Source organism: Diospyros lotus, chromosome 6, assembly GCF_014633365.1.
Source record: "Diospyros lotus cultivar Yz01 chromosome 6, ASM1463336v1, whole genome shotgun sequence".
NCBI lineage: Eukaryota > Viridiplantae > Streptophyta > Magnoliopsida > Ericales > Ebenaceae > Diospyros > Diospyros lotus.
In genome coordinates this window covers 21,728,003-21,747,667 of record NC_068343.1, presented here as the reverse complement: position 1 = coordinate 21,747,667, position 19,665 = coordinate 21,728,003, and the positions used below count along the sequence as shown (strand labels likewise).

The following is a 19,665-nucleotide window of genomic DNA, read 5'->3' as shown; positions in this document are numbered from 1 at the left end:
CCACGTTCTCGACTCTCGTCATCGTTCGTCCGTCCATTGCCCCCATCGATCGCTTCCCATCGCCGTCCATCTCTTCTGTCACTATGTTTATGTGTGTGTGTGTGTGTGCATGTATATATATATAAAATAGTGTGTGTATATATATATAATAACAACAATATTAACATATATATACATATATATTATATTGATATATTTTTTAATTAATTTTAACATATATATACAAATATATAACAACAATTTATAATTAAATAAAAGTAAAAATGAGTATTTGATGCATTTTTTTTGTATTAATCAATAACATGTCTATTTTCGTCTTTTTATCATATTCTGATTGCTTATTAGTTTCTTTCATCATTTTTACAGCTCTTCTCACTTGTCTTTCCAACCTATAGCAAAATATTAAAAAAAAACCCTGCAATTTTCCTAGGCGGCCTAGGTAAGCCCCAGTTTGGCGCCCGACTAGCGCTTAGTGCGTTTTAGAACACTGAGCAAGTTTAAACCTTGAGTTTGATCTAATTTGAGTCCAAACTCTTGGGAAAGAATAGTCGCCACCGTTGAGCGAAGTCTTCTCTATTGTTCGAGCCGAGTAAAGCAAACGCTTAGGCATGTTGGAGTCTCAGCAAACTGAAGGATCTACCATGGTATCAAGGAAGACTAATGGCGGAAAGGCAACTATGGGACGACAGAATGATCGCATTAAGCCATCTAATAAGGATAGTTTTTAGTGCACATTTTGTAAGAAGCCATGCCACATGAGAGAAAACTGTTTCAAGCTCCATGGAAAAGCTCAAGTACTTAGTCGAAATGGTGGATTCAAGGGACATGCACAATAGTCAACAAACATTGCCAAATGTTGGAAAAGTCATAAGGTAGTGTGTAATACAAAAATTTTTGCATTAGAAATATGCAACGGAAGCCTACACATACCATACGTAGTTTGAGTATTTAGGTAATACAATATTATAACATTTGTAATACGAAGAACGTCGTACCTGAAAGGCCAGTGTCAGGGGGGTGTAGAAACTGTTTCTATATTGAAACTGAATACTTCTCAGACCATGGAGGGTCTAGTCTGTTCGAACCTAGCAAGCTTTCCAATATCAACTTCTTGTTCTTGTCCTGTGCTAGCCAGAGGATGTAGAGTCACTTGCACCTGTCTGTCCTTTCCGGACTATCTGAAATCTTCCAGCTTAATGATTAAGCTACTTGCAGCTACACAACAGACAAGGGGCAGAAGTAGAGAAAATAACAGAACAAGCTAGATGAAGAAGACGAAGTTTTGTCATTTTTCTCACAATTTCCAATCTCTCCCTTTTCTACTTCAGAGAAGGTTCAAGAGTAGCCTCATACAGCTTCCATGTGTCCCCACAAATAGTTGCAATTGATTCATTAACATTTAATGAACCACGTCATTAACCTTTAATGGCATATTCTAACCCATCATTAATTATTAATGATGTTGAGAACACGACAGGTGCATAGTTTTGATACCGGATGCTACACTATATGGTGTGTGACTTTTTAGGTTTACTGCCTAATAGCAATTAGATGGGGGGGTGTAAAAACTGTTTCTATATTGAAACTGAATCCTTCTCAGACCATGGAGGGTCTAGTCTATTCGAACCTAGCAAGCTTTCCAATATCAACTTCTTGTTCTTGTCCTGTGCTAGCCAGAGGATGTAGAGTCACTTGCACCTGTCTGTCCCTTCCAGACTATCTAAAATCTTCCAGCTTAATGATTAAGCTACTTGCAGCTACACAACAGACAAGGGGCAGAAGTAGAGAAAATAACATAACAAGCTAGAGGAAGAAGACGAAGTTTTGTCATTTTTCTCACAATTTCCAATCTCTCCCTTTTCTACTTCAGAGAAGGTTCAAGAGTAGCCTCATACAGCCTCCATGTGTCCCCACAAATAGTTGCAATTGATTCATTAACATTTAATGAACCACGTCATTAACCTTTAATGACATTCTAACCCATCATTAATTATTAATGATGTTGAGAACACGACAGGTGCATAGTTCTGATACCGGATGCTACACTATATGGTGTGTGACTTTTTAGGTTTACTGCCTAATAGCAATTAGATAACGTCAGTTGAACTTTTCGACTCTTCTCAAGAATCTTTCCATGTTCTCGAGACATTCTAAAAGGCCCTGGGTAATGCCCACTAACGGCCCAGAATAATATAAAAGAGAATAAAGTCTAACTTCAAGTGAGCCTATCACAGTTGATGATTACCATGTAATACAATCCTTCCATCACCCAATGTCTTGACCGAGTAAGAGTCATGGTATGATAAACTCACAAACTCAATAATTATGTATCTGACCTCATCAGCATGATTAGTTGACACCTCAGGAACTCTTTCCTGATTAATCATACTGCCTTAGCCAATGACTTTTTTGTCACGTTGATGGTAGACCACATAGGATGTTCACCTCAACTTAATGAGGGTGACGAATCCTATTCGTAAACACCTGCCTCCATGCACCAACAATACGAGATCACATAAAGGAACGTCCCCACCTCGGAATTGAATGGTTCAACGCATCAGCAAATCTCGCACACCAATACACAAGATAACCGTGTTGCTTCAAGTCAAAGGATCAGTTACACAATCACAACTTGATGACAAGGTCATTATCCATCTTGCCATGTGATCAGCCATTGGTGTCACGTTTATTGCGTTGTTTTCTAACAACCACCCACGAGTTTACTATTAGCATCACATGCTATATGGTATGTGACTCATCACCCTTAACCATTAGTATCTTATTCTAATCAAGGTAGTAAATTATGTGCTAGTTGATAATCAATTAATTAAAGTCCCTATCTAAATAATCTACAGACGTGGAATATTTAAGAAATTTTGTTATCAGAGAATTTATTCACAGATTACCAGAATTTCTTAAATATTCTTAACATCTTAAGAATTAAGAATCTTACACAGGAAATCCATAGACTTATTCATACAACAGACTGAGAGTAATGAATAATGAAAAACTTGCCTTTATTAATATATATACAATGATACATCAAATGAATTTTTGCGCCCGCTAGACGTCATCTAAATCTAGCATTAGGGCATATCACTAACACCAAAATGACAGATCATTTAGATGATAGCCCTATTGGCAGTGATCAGTGTTATTAAAGGTGCACTGTGGCACACCTTGGGCGCATACCAAAATGCGCGACAAGGCGTGCCTTAGGTGCGCCTCAGCCTAAGGCACGCGCCTTGGGCTTTTTAGCTGTTTTTCAAGGTTTTTATTCCATTGTTTGTTACTTTATTTAATTTTTTATTGTGTAAGGTTTAAATTTCTTGCTTCAACTACAAATTTGACAATAAGTGAAAAGGCTACTACTTTAAATGTTCCAATTGAATTTGAACTAGATAAAGATGGATAGGGAGAATTGAACAAATTCAAGGCATACAATAACAAAATGCAACATTAATTTACCAAAGCAAAGAAAGATGCAAATTCAAGTTTAGTATATTACCTATCAAAAAACTGTATGAAACTATCATCACATTTCTAAACCATAGAAATCATCCAACAAGAGTAGATGATGTGGAAGAAGATATTAGAGATGATGCTTCTAATGATGAAAATATAGAAATGCTTGATCTTGATGATGAGGATGATTTTTAGATTATTCAAAATGCATAATTAGTTAATCTTGATTAATATTTAAGACCTATAAATTTTTTTAAGATTTAATTTAAGTTGATTTAAAGCCTTTTTGATTATATCTTTTGGCATTTTTTATTGTTCTTTTCATTAGTATATGTTGAATTTTTTAATTTCCTTGATTACATATTTGTAAATATGTCATTAAGAGTTATGACTTATTTTATACCTTATTTTTCAAGTAAGATATATATTTTTCTCTTTTTTAGTAAGCATGTGCCTAGTTCTATTAGGCGCATGCCTCGCCTTGCGCCTTAGGCTCCAACATCCTTTTGCGCCTTAGTGCGCCTTCAGCTTTTAATAACACTGGTAGTGATGACCTTGGTGGACTAAGGAAGGAAGAAATTGAGAAGTTGTGAGGTTTTATCTAATCCTGTTCTAGCTCTAATTTTGCATGCTCTCTCGCCACTTTTGGTGTCTCTCGGCTTCTTCTTTTAATGCTAATGAAAGCTCACATCTTACGTCTTGAATTCCTGATTCAGGTGCAATCAACCATATGATACCATGTCCCACCTTTTTTGAAACTTATAAACCACTTTCGGGAAATAAGAGGATTGCTATTGCAAATGGTCGCACATTCCAATTGCTAGTCATGGCAACATCAATCTCATCCCGAACATCTTATTAAACAATGTGCTTCATGTCCCCAAGCTATCCACCAACCTTTTGTCCATTAGCCAAATTACTGAATCTTTGAACTATAGTATCACCTCCTTTGACACACATTGTGTTTTCCAAGACCAGACTTCAGGGAGGAAGATCAGACTTGCTGAGGTTAAGGACAGACTCTACTATGTCATGACCCAAGATTCCATAGAAGGGCATTATAGTAATAGATTTAGCAAGTTGTTAGGAGATATTTTGTAATGCTGTTACAGCACATGGATGCTGTTATTTTTTGTTAGAGGAAGCCTATGTAAGGCTGTTGGTAGGAGAAGGGAAGGGGATTATTGAATGAATGAAAATCTAATTTCTATTTCTCTTTTAATTCTCCTTTCCCTCTCCCGTCTCTCCCTCTCGTTCTTCTGTTCCCTCTCTTCTGTTTCTTCCCCCTTCTTCTTCTGATTTTCCCCTCATTCTTCTCATTGCCTCCCCCAAACCTGGCAATGCTTAGTTCTAAACCTATTGGATCCTTCTGATTTCCGATCTAATCCTAGATTAAACCCTAGGTTCGTGACAAATTGGTATCAGAGCAGTCAATCATTGGCTGTGGATTTGATTCCAGTTAAGGCGATTACTGTGAGGTGAGTGGTTTCCCTTGGCGATGGTGGTAAGGAGGATCTCGGCAGAGAACTAGCCAGACGAATTTTGATTGGGAAGGGGTTACTGCTTTTGGACGCAGGTAATTTCCAACGAAGCACTCTCGGTGATGAAATCTGGTGAGACTGTTCGAAAGGGAAAGGTGAAGCAATTCCGACGATATAGGTTGCAATTGTCAGCAATCTATGAGGGAAGCAACATCCGACCAATTCTCAAGGAGTTACGTGATTGAGGTAGCGGGGCTTGAGGCGATTCAAGTGGTCAGGTGAATTCAACAGAATTGGTAGTCCTAACCATCCAGTAGCGAATTAGGCTGAGCGCTTGAATTTTGGAAGCCATAGCCGAATCAAGCCTATCGCATGTGGGATCCGAAGTATTAGCGATTCAGTGGGTGTTGTGATTTGGACTCGGGAGTGGGTGTAGCGATTGAACTCGCAATGAGTTGCTGTGATTTTGGGAATTGAAAGCAATTTGCAAAATTGGCTGGAGCGAACAATTGGAGCAGTGAATTCCACGAGTGGATTTGTTCAGCAATATTCAATTGCAGATCAGAGACACTCCTGTCTGAATTTTGAAGACGAAGACGACCATTGAATCTTGGAATTGATTCCGAGGCACGAGGAGGTTAGATACGACCACGATTCTCGGCAACCCAGGCGAATTCAAGGAGCTGCCATCTGCTAGTGGTCCTCGGCCCAGAAGGTTGTGACTGGAGTGGGTGACGCGGGTTGGTCGGACGACTAGAGTGGGTGGCCAGAGGTTGACACGAACGGCTAGGAGGTCGTGACTGGCGCAGGAGTTCCAAGCTATCACGGTTGTGCAGCGGGTTTCAGGCGATCGTGGTTTGGTCGGTGATTGGGCAGAACCTGAGGAAGGAAGCGTTGATGCATCACTGGTTGGGTTATCATTGGCAAGAGGTTCGCGACTGGAGGTGACTGCAGGTAGAGCGAAATCGGAGGAAGGAGATGAGAGGCTAAGCAAAATTTGCCGACTGATTGGGTGCGAAGCTTTCCACTAGAGAGCACAAGTTTGACCAAACCTAAGGAACAATCGTTGAACATCAACCAGTGCGATTTAGTCCAAAGAAATTTCCAACTGAGTTAATCGAGTAGAGTCTTGGTCGCCAACTCCTTCTACTTGATTTAATTGAGTGCAGAATTGAAGGCGAGGCAGACCCAGCTCTTGGCGGGTTCCGTTTGAGGCGGATTAAGTCTGGGCGACTTCTTGAAGTAGTGGGGGAGGTGGCCCTCATTAGCCGTAAGCTGTAGATTCCGTGTGAGAAGTGGATGCTCGTTATTGTTGGTGCTTAAGGCTGTGAGCAAAGGGAAACAAGGGTTAATTTCGACTTTGAATTTTGGTTAGCTTGTTTGAAGAAGAGCGGTATGTATAGAACTCCTATCCCTTGGTCTTCCAAGTGTCATGTTCGTGAGATGTCGGCTATGGGGTCTCAATTGCAACCAAAGGATGCTGCATTTTCAATGGGATGTCCTGCTCATGAAGCCTTGGGAAGCAGTGCACGTAGAAAACCATTGGAGCCTCAATTGCAGCAGATGAATGCCTCATTTTCAGTTGGAATGGAGCTTCAGTGGCGGCCAAAGAAGGTTGCATTTTCAGTGGACAGCAACAAGGATAAGCAGTAGTGTAGCCGGAAGAATCAAACATGGGGAGAGAAGTTTGAGAATGAGTTTAGCCGAAGGGACAAAGGAACAAACAGTGGGATTCATGAAGAGTGCGAGGAATTTGGCCATATGTTCCGCGAGAAGTTGCAAGAGTTTGCAATGATACTATCTATGGAGTATCATTACAGTTTTCCCGCCGAATACTTTGATGACTATCATGGAAGTTTCAACAAAGAGGAGTTTCTTAAAATGGAGAAGCCGAAGGAAGAAAAAAATGAGGAAAAGGAATTGGAGGAAGGCAATCAATCAATTGACAGCCTCTCAAGCACTCTTACTAGTGCTAAGACACTTGGCCAGGTGTCAATCATTGAGCAATCATTGGCTAGAAGTGAAGTTGCAGCATCTCCTGATGTTAATGCTCACAAACAGCCTTGGTATGAGTATTCAAGGAAAGAATACAAACCTCCATTGCTGCATTTTGAGGCTGCTGTTGATATTTCTGCAGCAAAACATGGCTGTGGGTCGAATGGGGATATAGTAACAGCAACAATGGCTGTAGATCTGCCCTTCTTACTTGTATTGGACGGTGATGAAGTTTTCCTTACTGAAATTCTAGGCCAATTTATGCTTGGATTTGATCTTGTAAACCTAATAACGAAGAAGAAGAAGCCTAGAAGAAGGAAGAAGGAAAGAAGGATGAACCAAATGGAAAAGGCTGGAATTGGATGAAAAGCCATGGCTACTTGTTGCAAGTTCTTGGGGACAAGAACTCTCTTAAGGAGGGAGGAATTGTCATGACCCAAGATTCCATAGAAGGGCATTATAGTAATAGATTTAGCTAGTTGTTAGGAGATATTTTGTAATGCTGTTACAGCACATGGATGCTGTTATTTTTTGTTAGAGGAAGCCTATATAAGGCTGTTGGTAGGAGAAGGGAAGGGGATTATTGAATGAATGAAAATCTGATTTCTATTTCTCTCTTAATTCTCCTTTCCCTCTCCCATCTCTCCCTCTCGTTCTTTTGTTCCCTCTCTTCTGTTTCTTCCCCCTTCTTCTTCTGATTTTCCCCTCATTCTTCTCATTGCCTCCCCCAAACCAGGCAATGCTTAGTTCTAAACCTATCGGATCCTTTCGATTTCCGATCTAATCCTAGATTAAACCGTAGGTTCGTGACATACTATCTTGAGGCAACGAGCACTTTAAATGGACCAGGGCATCAATTGGCTCTCTCATCACAATGCACCTCTTTTCATGCTCCTACTTCCAAGATCTTACTACAACATTGTCAATTTGCCCATCCCCCATCTAGTCTATTAAAAACTATGTTTCCACTTTATTTCACAATGTATCCCTTAACAATCTTCATTGTGAAGTCTATGAACTTACTAAACATCACATAACTTCTTTTGCTTTGGTTAATAAAAGGTCTGTTTTCCCTTTTTCCTTATTTCATAATGATGTGTGGGGTATTTCATGGGTTCACAATTGCACAAGGGTTAGATGGTTTGTTTCCTTCATTCATGGGTTCGCACTTGGGTTTATTTCATGGGGGGGGGGGGGGGGGGGGGGGCGCCATGTTCACTGCTACTCATTTGATTAACCATCTACCCTCTTGATCCCTTGACAAGAAGAGTCTTATTCGGCTTCTAATGCAACACTACTCGTCTGTCCCCATTTCCTCCACTTTGTCTCCAAAGGTTTTTGGGTGCAGGTCTATGTACATCTTCACCAACACAACTATGACAAGCTTGATCCCCGGGCACTCAAGTGTATCTTCCTTGGCTATTCTAACACTCAGAAAGGGTATAGTTGTTGTCGTCCGGCCTCTCGTAAATTCTTTGTTTCCCTAGATGTTACCTTTCACAAAGATACCCCTTTTTTCTTCTCCTTGTCTTTATCTTCAGGGGGAGCACTATTGTGAAGATGAGGAGCTCACTCTTGACACCCATCTAAATCGTCCCCCTTTTTCTTCATCCTCTCAACAACCTAGCTAGCTTTCACCGAGATCCCTTCCATCTCAACCTTCCACCTTATCTCCTCCAGCTACCCCAATTCAGTTAGATATTGATTGTGATGAGCACAATACCAAGTTGCAACAACCAACCTTAAATCTAAGAGAAACTCTTGTCTACTCAAGAAGGAAGGAAGCTAATCCTAGACCTACACAAGTTCAAGATTTATTCTTGAATGAAGGTAATACCACTATCCCTTCTCCAATTTCTATGGAAGAATCTAAGTCCCATGATCTTGACCTACCCATTGCATTAAGAAAAGGCACCTGAGAATGACCCTATATCCCATTTTGTATCTAACCATAGATTGTCCTCACAATATCAAGTCTTCCTTACCTCTCTAGACACTAGAGAAATCCCAAAGTTAGTTCATGATGCATTAAAGGATAAGAATTGGACACTTGCTATGTAGGAGGAAATGAGAACAATAGAAAAGAACAAAACTTGGGGGGTTATACTTAGACCAAAGGATAAAAAACTAGTGCGATTTAAATGGGTGTTTATAATGAAATACAAATCTGACGGGACACTCAAAAGATACAAAGTAGGATTGGTGGTGAAAGGATACACACAAACATATGGAATTGATTATCAATTAACATTCTCTCCTATAGGCAAGATGAATATAGTTAGAATATCATTTCTCTTGCTACTTGTTTTAATTAGCTATTGTTGCAGTTTGATGTTAAAAATGTCTTCCTCCGTGATGACTTTGTAGAGGGAGTTTATATGGAGCCTCCAACTGGGTTCGAAGAACTATTTGGGGATAATAAGGTGTCATTTGAAAAAGGCCTTGTATGGGCTATAACATTCTCTGAGGGTGTGGTTTGGAAGATTTACAAAGGTAATGAGACATATGAGATATAAACAAAGTCAGAGAGATCATACCTTGTTTATAATATATATTGGAGAAGGTAAGTGTCAAGCCCTCTGATTAGGCTAAACAATTATGGTAATTCGAACAACAAAATGCAGGAGAGAGAGAGAGAGAGAGAGAGAGAGAGATGATCTTGATTAATATCTTCCATGATCCCCTCTTCCCACAGCCCTAGGCCTTTTTGTAGGCTTCCAACAACTTCACAGCATAGCAAGAAATCTCAGTTCTCGAGCTGGTGATGCGAAGTAGCCATCTGCAGATATTCCAAGCTCATCCAAGAATCCATTTGTGTGGGAGGTCTCAAGGTTGGGTTCTTCTAGCAACCTCTGGAGGCTTAGTATGTTATGGAACTGTACTCACCTAGCGTATCCCAGATGCTAGGGGAGGAGGACTCCAGTTCAAAGTCGAAAGAGATCTTGCAATCGGATGGGGATTGAGCTCCATCCCTAACGCTAGATTCTTCCTCAATAACCAGGAGGTAGGTGCAACGGTGGTGGCTCAGGAAGGTTTCCACTCGATGGGTGATTAGGTCGTCAACCAGGGTGATTAGTCTAGTCAGTTGGAGAAAGTCCCAACATGCAATCTGGAGGCGGCACCTAAGGAGCCAGAAGGGATCAATGTGAGCATCAAGTATTGATACTTTACTTCAAAGACAATAAAATGCAGTATCGGGGCCTTCCGTTGCCAGCATTCATGATTCAGGGTAACTGAGTTGTTTTGGAGCTTCAGGATGTTGATGAGGTTGATAAAGCTTGGGGCTTCTATCTTGTGGGCTTCATTGTTGGGAAATTCCCAGGTAAAGAGGCTCTGCTTAATCTTTGTGATTCATGGAAAGTAAAGTATCAATACTTGGCTCACTCAAGTGGCTGGCTTGTCTTCAAATTTCTTGATGTTGAGTCGAGAGATGAGGTGTTGCAGAAGGGCCCATTCTTTGTCTTTAGGCGTCCCTTGTTGCTAAAAATTATGCCTTCGGATTTTGATTTTGATGAAAGGATTTCTCTTTCGGTTCCAGTTTGGGTCTCTTTTCCGAACTTGCTTGTTTGTTGTTGGTGTGCAAGGGCCTTGTGCAAAATTGCTTCCATTGTTGGTAGGCCCATTACCTCTGATAAGTTAACAGCCACAAAGGAACGGATCTCGTTTGCTCGGGTTTTGGTTGAAATTGACCCAACGAAGGAGTTGTCTCGGGTTGTGGAAATTCAGATGCCATCTGGGAAAATAAGGCATCAGAAAGTGGTTTATGAGAATGAACCGAAATATTGCTCTATGTGTAAGGTTCTTGGGCATCTGGCAATGAGTTGTAAAGAGTGGCATCCTTGTGCTGTCTAGGGGTGTTGTTGGATTGATCGTGCGTGGTCCTCTTGTAGGAGCCAAGAATCAGGCTCTTGACTCCAGCACCATTGGAGAGTCCTCAAAGTCTATGCCCCCCCCCCGATAAGCCCACAGGTGTTTCTCCAGATACCTTGGGCATTTCCCATCCTGAAGTCCCTAGGGACTCTAATCAGGATGGTGTTGATAAGGTTGTTGTTGGGAATGTTGATGCTGGTCAGGTGGGTGCAGATAGAGGAGGCACAATGAGTACGCATAATGCTGCCTCAGGCTCTAAAGAGGTGGACCCAAATGTTCCTTTTTAGTTGGTCACGTACAAGAGGAACAAAGGTGGTAAAGGTGATGAGGTCTTGGAGGATCAATCGGATGCGGGCCATAAACCTCGGTTGGAGGTATTGGAAGGTAACTTGTCTCTCACAAATATAGGGGTCCCAAAGCTTAAAGGCCCTAATGTGCATAAGGCTACTGTTCAATCGAAAAAGGATAGGATGAAGGGCCAGACCCTTCCTTCCCTTCCATGAAGATTGGTTGTTGGAATATCAGGGGTCTAAATAGACCCCTGAAGCAAAATGGGGTGGCTAGCCTCATGCACCTTAAGCAGGTTGATATCATGGGTATTCTTGAATTGAAGCTCTCTCAGTCCAAGATTGGCTCGATTATGAAAAACAAATTCAAGGGCAGGTTGGAAGTTGATAACTTCCATTTGCATGACGCAGGAAGGATTTTAATCCTTTGGGATCCAAACAAAGTGCAAGTGGAGCTTTGTTGATATGTCTCCTCAAGTGATCCACTGCAAAGTTAGTTGTAAGGTATCATTTATCTCTTTCCATCTAAGCTTTGTGTATGCGTATAACTCGGTGGTGGGCAAGAGGCCTCTATGGCTTAATCTCAGGGAGTTCAACGCTCGTTGCTCAGGCCCGTGGATTTGTTGGGTGATTTTAACTGTGTTTTGAGGGAGGAGGAGAAATGCAATGGGCTTCCAGTCTCTGAGTATGAAACTAAAGACCTTTATGAATGCTGTGTTGATTTGGGTAGGGGTGTCAACGGTTTGGATTGGTCCGATTCTATAAGAATCTAGTAACCAAACAATTTTTAACAGTTTCGAGAAAATAAAAACCGTAATCGAACCATTACATATATAAAACCAAACCATGATCAATCCGTCACACCGAACTGGTTTCGGTTCGATTTCGATTCTATCCAATTAATATTTAGCTTCTAAATATTTTCGCAAAATATGAAATTATAAACAAATTTTTTAATTAAAATAAAACCATAACTTCATTAATGCTTCAAGTCTTGAAGTAAAAGTAGAACAAAATACTTCCTAGACTACCTCATCAAATGAGATTACATCGACCATGTAGTATAACAATAGTGCATAAAAGTCTAGAAATAAAAGAGCTCATGAATAACAATAACCAACAACAAAAAAGAAATAAACAAAGCTAGCATATTAAAATTGAAGCAACATAATCAAAGCAAAGTTCCCACAACCACCACCAACAGCATCAGAAAGTATTCCCAGCAAGTCAAAGACTCAAAGTCTTAACAACCACCCAAAAAATTCAATAGCAGCATCAACACATTCCTAGGAGGTGATACTATTTATGTGTATGTATAGCAAAAAAATATAATATATATAAGTATAATATCAGTTATGGTTCGATTCGAACCACGGTTTGAAAAAAAAAAAAAAATCAGTAACCAAACCAAATATATTGGTTCTTAATTTTTTAGAACCAGAACCTAACCTTTGAACCACAGAACCAATCAAAAAGGCCAGGTTCGGTCCGGTTCACTGGTTTTCGGATATTTTTTGACACTCCTAGATTTGTTGCTTTCGGATTTGCCTTCCATGGGGTGCTTCTTTACATGGTCCAATAATCAGGTGCTGTCTAAGCTTGATAGGGCCATGGCCAATAACGGCTGGTTCTCAGATGGGATTTATGGACAGGCGGACTTTTGCACTCGGGGTGCCTTTCTGATCATTCCCCTAGCAATGTATTCATCCTTAGGCCTCCAAGACCAAAGCTTAATGTGTTCAAATTTGTTAATATGTGGGACTGTCATGAGGATTTCTTCAAGTTGGTTGAATCGGAATGGCAGCTCGGTATTGCAGGGAACAAGCAATTTGAGTTTTGTAGGAAGCTTCATTGGCTCAAGCAGCCCCTGCGGTCTTTTAATCGGATACATTTTAGCCTCATCTCTAGTAGAGCAGAGAAAGCTGGTCGTGCCCTGCAGATTTAGCCTGATTGTATGGAGCTCCATGATAAAGTGGCTGATTTAAGGAAGAAGGCCTTGTTTCTTAAAGAAGCTGAGAAACTATTTTTTCCTCCAGAAGGCTAAAGGTGCATATCTGAAGAACAGTGACAAGAGCACCAAGTTCTTTCATTCGATGGCCAAGAGAAATGCAAAGCGTAACTACATTGCTGCTGTGGCTAGGGAGGATGGGACTTTTACATCCTCTCAGGATAAGGTGGCTGATGAATTCATCTAGTTTTATCATGAGTTGCTTGGCATCGGGGTTGCCTGTGATCCTATTGATCCAGCTATTCTTAGCTCGGGGCCTTCAATTTCTAGAGATCAAGCTGACAGATTGGTTCATGAGGTTAGTGTGCATTGTTTGATATTGGGGATGACAAGGCCTCGGGTCCTGATGGCTATACTACTCTCTTCTTCAAGAAGTTCTAGAGTATTGTGGGTGATTAGCTGTGCCAAGTTGTGTTGGAGTTTTTCTCCATAGGAAATCTTCTGAAGCAGATTAACCATTCGGCTATTGTCCTCGTGCCCAAGTCTAGCTCAGCCAATTCAGTGGGAGACTTTCGGCCTATAGCTTGCTGCAATGTTTTTTACAAGATTATAGCTAAAATTCTATCCTCTCAGTTAGCTCCTGTGCTGGACTCTGTTATAGATAAGGCCCAGTTTGCGTTCATCCAAGGCAGGAGTATAGCCGAAAATGTTCAGCTTGCGTAAGAGCTACTATGCAAGTATGCTCGGAAAAGAATTTCTCTGCGGTGCCTCATTAAGGTGGATCTTCGCAAAGCCTATGATGCTATAAGTTGGCATTTCCTGCAGTAGGTCTTGGAAGGTCTGGGCTTCCCATCCCTGTTTATTAAGTGGATCATTGAATGTATGGCTTCGACATCCTATTCTCTAGTCATTAATGGTAATATGTGTGGGTTCTTCAAAGGCCAAAGAGGCCTGTGGCAAGGAGAGCCCCTGTCTCCTTTTTTGTTCGTGTTATGCCTAGAATACCTAACTCGGGCCCTTAATTTGGCTACTAATGACTCTAACTTCAATTTTCACCCCAAGTGTAATAAGCTTAAGTTGTCTCATTTGGCTTTTGTTGATGATCTTATGTTGTTTGCTAAAGGGGATGGACCATCTATTTGTATCATTATGGACTGCCTCAAGCATTTTGAAACTAAATCGGGGCTGCAGGCTAATGCTCTCAAGTCTAGCATCTTCATAGCTGGCATTGAGGGACAACATCTCAAATGTATTCTGGACGTGGTTGGTTTTCCCAAAGGGGTTATGCCTTTTCGTTATCTTGGTATCCCTTTGGCAGCGGTTAATCTTAGGGTCAGTCACTGTGAGCCTCTTATTTCAAAGATCTCGGACAATATTAAAGTTTGGCAGGCAGCTTGCCTTTCATATGCAGGGCAGCTGGAACTTATCCGTGTTGTGATCCAAGGAGTGGTTTGTTTTTGGTGCTCCATTCTCCTTGTCCCAGCTGCTATCATTGACCAGATTTATAGCCTATGCAGGCACTTCCTCTAGAACTCCAAGGCCTCCCTTGTCGCCTGGAAAGATGTTTGTTTGCCTAAATGTGAAGGTGGCTTGGGGCTTAAGGATCTTAGAAGTTAGAACTCTGGTTTGCTTGTTAAGAACCTATGGGACATTCATCACAAAAAAGGACACGTTGTGGGTTCAATGGATCCATCATGAATTCTTGCACTCAGTCTCCATTTGGTAGAGGCAGGTTCGGAATGATGACTCCCCTTTGATGAAGAGGATGATGCTTATAAGGGATACCATGTGTGAGGCACGAGGTTCAGTGGAGGCCGTGATGAGCCTGCTCGAGAGCTGGGCCAATGGTCCTCGGTTTGATGTGCAAGCTGCCTATGAGTTCTTTTTGGCCGAAGGGACAAGTTAAGGTGTGGGCGAAGACTGTTTGGCATTCCTGCCTTGTTCCTAAGCATGCCTTTATATTATGGTTATGTGCTAGATTTAGCATCCTAACTCGTGATAAGCTCTTATTTCTAGATATTGACTGCGTTTGCCTCTTGTGTAATGGGGCTGAGGAGATTGCTGGCCATCTATTTTGCCAATGCCCATTCAACTTGGCAATCTGGGAGCATATAAGAACATGGATAGGCATCTCTAGAGCCATGACTTCAGTCCCCAACGCCCTCAAATGGTTGAATAAAGAAGCTAGAGGATCCTCTTGGATATGCAAGGTTAAGAAAATTGCCTTGGCTTGTTCGGTCTACCAAATTTGGGTAGCTAGAAATCGTTTAATTTTTAATTTTGTTCAACCTTCAGTGGAGGGGCTAATTCATAGGATCAAAACCTTTGTATACAAAGTAATGTTTACTATGTATCCTTATGTTTTGGACCATTTTGAAGGCCTTGTTGTCGGCCTATAGGTTTTGGTTGTTAGCCATGTTTCTTGGGTATGCCCAGTGATTTGCTTGTACATTTGATCATTTATACATATTTACCGATTTGATCAGAAAAAGAAAGAAAGAAAGATAGACCATGCTAACTAACGTGCCAGCAAGGCTGTTGTATTATCTCCTAACCACTTAACCCCCCCACCCCAAAAGCTAACTAACACAACTAGTTATTTTCCTGACAAAATACTTATTTACCCCTAGAGTCGAGACAATCCCCTCCCCTTCAAACAATTATTGTCCCTAAGAATTGATAGCGACGGCTATGGTTCACCCAGTCCCTGCCTTCAATACTTGCTGCCTCCTTCTCTCCTTCTTACTATTTGGCTTTTCCCCTTTGAGAAGTAGTAGTGTAGTAGCGTTCACAATCTCTGGTTGTTTTGTCACTGCCTTTGCCTTTCTTCCAACACTTTAGTCTGTATAGAATGTAGCAGTGATTCCTCCTTGATGATCACCTTGCATTCACCTGTTTTCTCATGGGACACATCTTCTTCTTCCTTTTCCTTTTCCCCATCATAACCCTCCATAATCATCAGCTGTCGCGGCTATATTTGTCTCTACACCTAAAGCATAGCCCTAGTTGTCTCCGCTACTCCATCAGATTACCCTTAGTGCCATTATTATAGGAACTTTGGCTGCCTCTTGATTAGGCCTTGTAAGCAAAAGCCTAGAGTTACCGCCCTCGTATTGCCGGCCAATAAACTTGGCTCGTAGGGAACAATGTGCTTTTTAAAAATGGCTTCTTGTGTCAGCTCTTGTAGCCTAGCCTGTTTTATCGCTTGCCTCACCATCACCATCTTTACCATGAGTCGTAACTCCTCCTTCAATCTGCTGGTAAAATTGGATACCAAATACTGTTTAGTGAACCCTAGCTGCACAGGACATACCATGGATCTCAACTCCTCAAATCGGGCTTGGTATTGCACTACAGTCTTTTCTTGCTTCAATGTGCTGAATTCTTCTACATTTGCCATATTCTTCTCCCCAAAACGCTCACATAGCCCTTATCGAGAAATTTGTCCAACCCCTCTGCAGCCCTTCATCTTGGACCCACCCATTTGCCACTTCATTTAAATAGGCCGTTGCTAGGTTAATCTTCTGATCTTCGGAAATACGGTAAAATTGAAAGAACCTTTTGCACCTCCTTATCCACCACCGTGGTTTCTTCCCCTCGAACATGGGAGTCTCCAATCTTGGCATAGGTACATGTGCATGCATCAATTGTTGCGGATTTTTCTTCCTTGATTTTCTTGGACTATATGCTGATCCACTTCTTCTAGAATTCCTGGTGTTCCTGAACGGTTGCCCTAATGTGGTATGATCGGTTTCAATGCCTGCTTTGGCGGAAATTCTGGTGACAATCGAAATTGGGGCAGGGTGGATAACATATTTAGCATACTCTTGATCCTCTACCCCTGATGCTCCATCGTTTCTTGACACCTCTCGATAGGTTCTTGTTGCTTCTCCGTTGCAGCTTGCATGGCGTCCTTCCATTTCACTAAATCCTCCCGAGTTTGGTGCATGGTTTCTTGGGTATGGGCCATTCCGAATTCCATGGCCTCCACCCTGATCTCTAATTGCTTCAATCGTGTACCTTCGGCCATGATGTTGTGCTCCTCAATTGCATTGGGCCCCACAATTGTTTGTTCTTCCCTTCTCGCACCGAAACAAAGTTACCCTCTTCTTTCGCGCCCTTCCTTGTTGCTTTCGGTGTCTTCTTCGCCGTCAATTTTGATCAAAGATTGTCAGAATTTGCTTTAGAAATGACTGAACTTCTCAGCCAAGGAGCATCGGTCTTGAACTACAATCAAGATTGATTCTTGAATCTTCGCCCACTTCAAGATTTGATTGGGAGTCATTACCCGTGCTCGCCTACCCAAGCCCAGGCTCACTTCCGAATTTCAATCAAGACTGCTTTTGCTCGCATCCATAAGCCCAATTTGCCTTGCTTTTGTCCTTCAATTCTGCCTTGTTTGGGTCGTCTTCGTGTCCGTCAGTTCCGTTGCCTCTTGGGTTGCGTCTAGCTAGTGGCCGTGAGTCTGACTACCCCTTTGATCACTTGCAATTACCACTTCTCCTTCAACTTCTAATGCCTTAATCAATTATGTTTAATTAATGGCAATGACCCGCAAGAATTATCTGCACTACTGTGACTGCACCAGAGTTGCTATTGCTAGCAAGTTCTGATGCTGACCCTCATCGTGATGGCTTCCACTGATTACCCCATAGCCGTTTGTCCGATGCTGATACCACTTTGTCAAGCCCTTTGATTAAGGCTGGACAATTATAGCAATTTGAACAACATATTGCAAGAGAGAGAGAGAGAGAGAGAGAGAGAGAGAGAGAGAAATGAACTTGATTAATATCTTCCATGATCCCTTCTTCCCACAGCCCTAGGCCTTTTTATAGGCTTCCAACAACATAATAGCATAGGACCATGCTAACTAACATAATAGCAAGGCTGTTGTACAATTATCTCCTAACCACTTAACAACCCCCCCCCCTCCCCCCCCCCCCCCCCCCCCCAAGCTAACACACACAACTATTTATCTTCCCGACAAAATACTTGTTTACCCCTAGGGTCGTGACAGTAAGATCACAAACTTGTTATTTTATGTTGATGATATTATCACACAGGGAATGATAATACTGAGAGACCTGCTCAAAGGGAACATTTGGCACGAGAATTTGAAATTAAAGATCTTGGTAAGGTAAGATACTTTCTAGGAATTGAAGTAACATACTCCAAAAACAACATATTCCTATCCTAAAGGTTGTATATATTGGTCGTGCTAAAGGAAGTAGGGAAACTTAATAGCAAGGCAACAAGTTCTCCCATTGATCCAAATCACATAATAGGGTCAAAAGATGGAGGTGACAGTTAATAAAGGCAGTTACCAAAGATTAGTTGGCAAATTAATATATCTGTCTCATTCCAAGCTCGATATTGCTTACTCTATGGGAATAGTTGGCCAATCTATGCATGACCCAAGGGAAGAACACCTACAGGTTGTAAACCACATCCTACATTACTTAAAGGTAACTCTAGGAAAAGGAATCATGTTTCGAAACTATGGTGGTATGACTCTAGAAAGCTATTTTGATGTTGACTATGTAGGTTATCTTATGGATAGGCGATCCACATCTGGCTATTGTACATTTTTAGGAGAAAACTTGGTTACATGGAGAAGTAAAAGACAAAGTGTGGTTGTGAGATCAAGTGCCGAGACAGAGTTTAAAGCTGTGGCTCACGGAATATGTGAACTTCTATGGCTAAAAATTATTTTAAAAGATCTCAAGATGAAACTGGAAGGAAAAATGAAACTGTATTATGATAATAAGTTTGCTATAAGCATTGCTCATAATTTAGTCCAGCATGATCATATCAAACATATAGAGGTTGATAGACATTTCATCAGGGAAAAATTGGACAGTAGTTTAATAACTACCCCTTATATGATAACAAAAAACCAATTAGCAGACATCCTAACCAAAGGGCTTCCACTAATAAGATTTTAGGAGATTACATGCAAGCTAGGAATGGTTAACATATATTCTCTAGCTTGAGGGGGAGTTGGAGAATCAATCTAACGAAGATTTATCCCAATCAATCTCTTGTGATTATGGGATTGATTTCCATGCTTACTGTTTGGCTTTTTGTACAGATTTGATTGTGCTTTCTTTTCTCATAATTTCCTTTTTGTAATCTTTCCTACTTTGTAAATCCCTACTTGTATATATAGGGTGATCGACCCATTGTATGAAATATACGAAAATTACAGTTCTCACACTTTTATTTATTTAATTTTTTTTGACTTTATTTTTGAAACCATTCTTACTTGAGAGAGGGAGGTAGCTTAGTGCCTTAGTGGCATGAAGTCGTGGGCTTATTTTTCAATCTTGACTCATTTGTTGACTCTAGTCATTAACTGGCTTTTTATGGGATCTTCGAGGTCATCCTCACCCATCCCTGGGTGGCAAGTGTTCTGAGTCTCTGGCCACTATGAATGCTGCAGGCAAATTCTCGCCCAGTGTAATGCCCTTCAGCCAAAACATTAGCAGATATTCATAATAGTATCTCCTCCACCTTTGACCTTCAACAGTTAAGACAGGAAAAATGCACTTCTGAATATTTGAACGGGAGAAGAATCAGTGTTGACAGAAATAACAGAGTTGTTAACCTCAAGTATGAC

At 41.1% G+C, this 19,665-nt stretch overlaps 1 protein-coding gene across 4 annotated transcripts in view; it reads left to right on the top strand.

Moving 5' to 3' along the window:
- LOC127803445 (RNA cytidine acetyltransferase 1-like) overlaps window positions 1-19,665 on the top strand; it is a 67,834-nt gene that overhangs the window by 32,880 nt on the left and 15,289 nt on the right. The gene's annotated exons all lie outside the window — the stretch shown is intronic.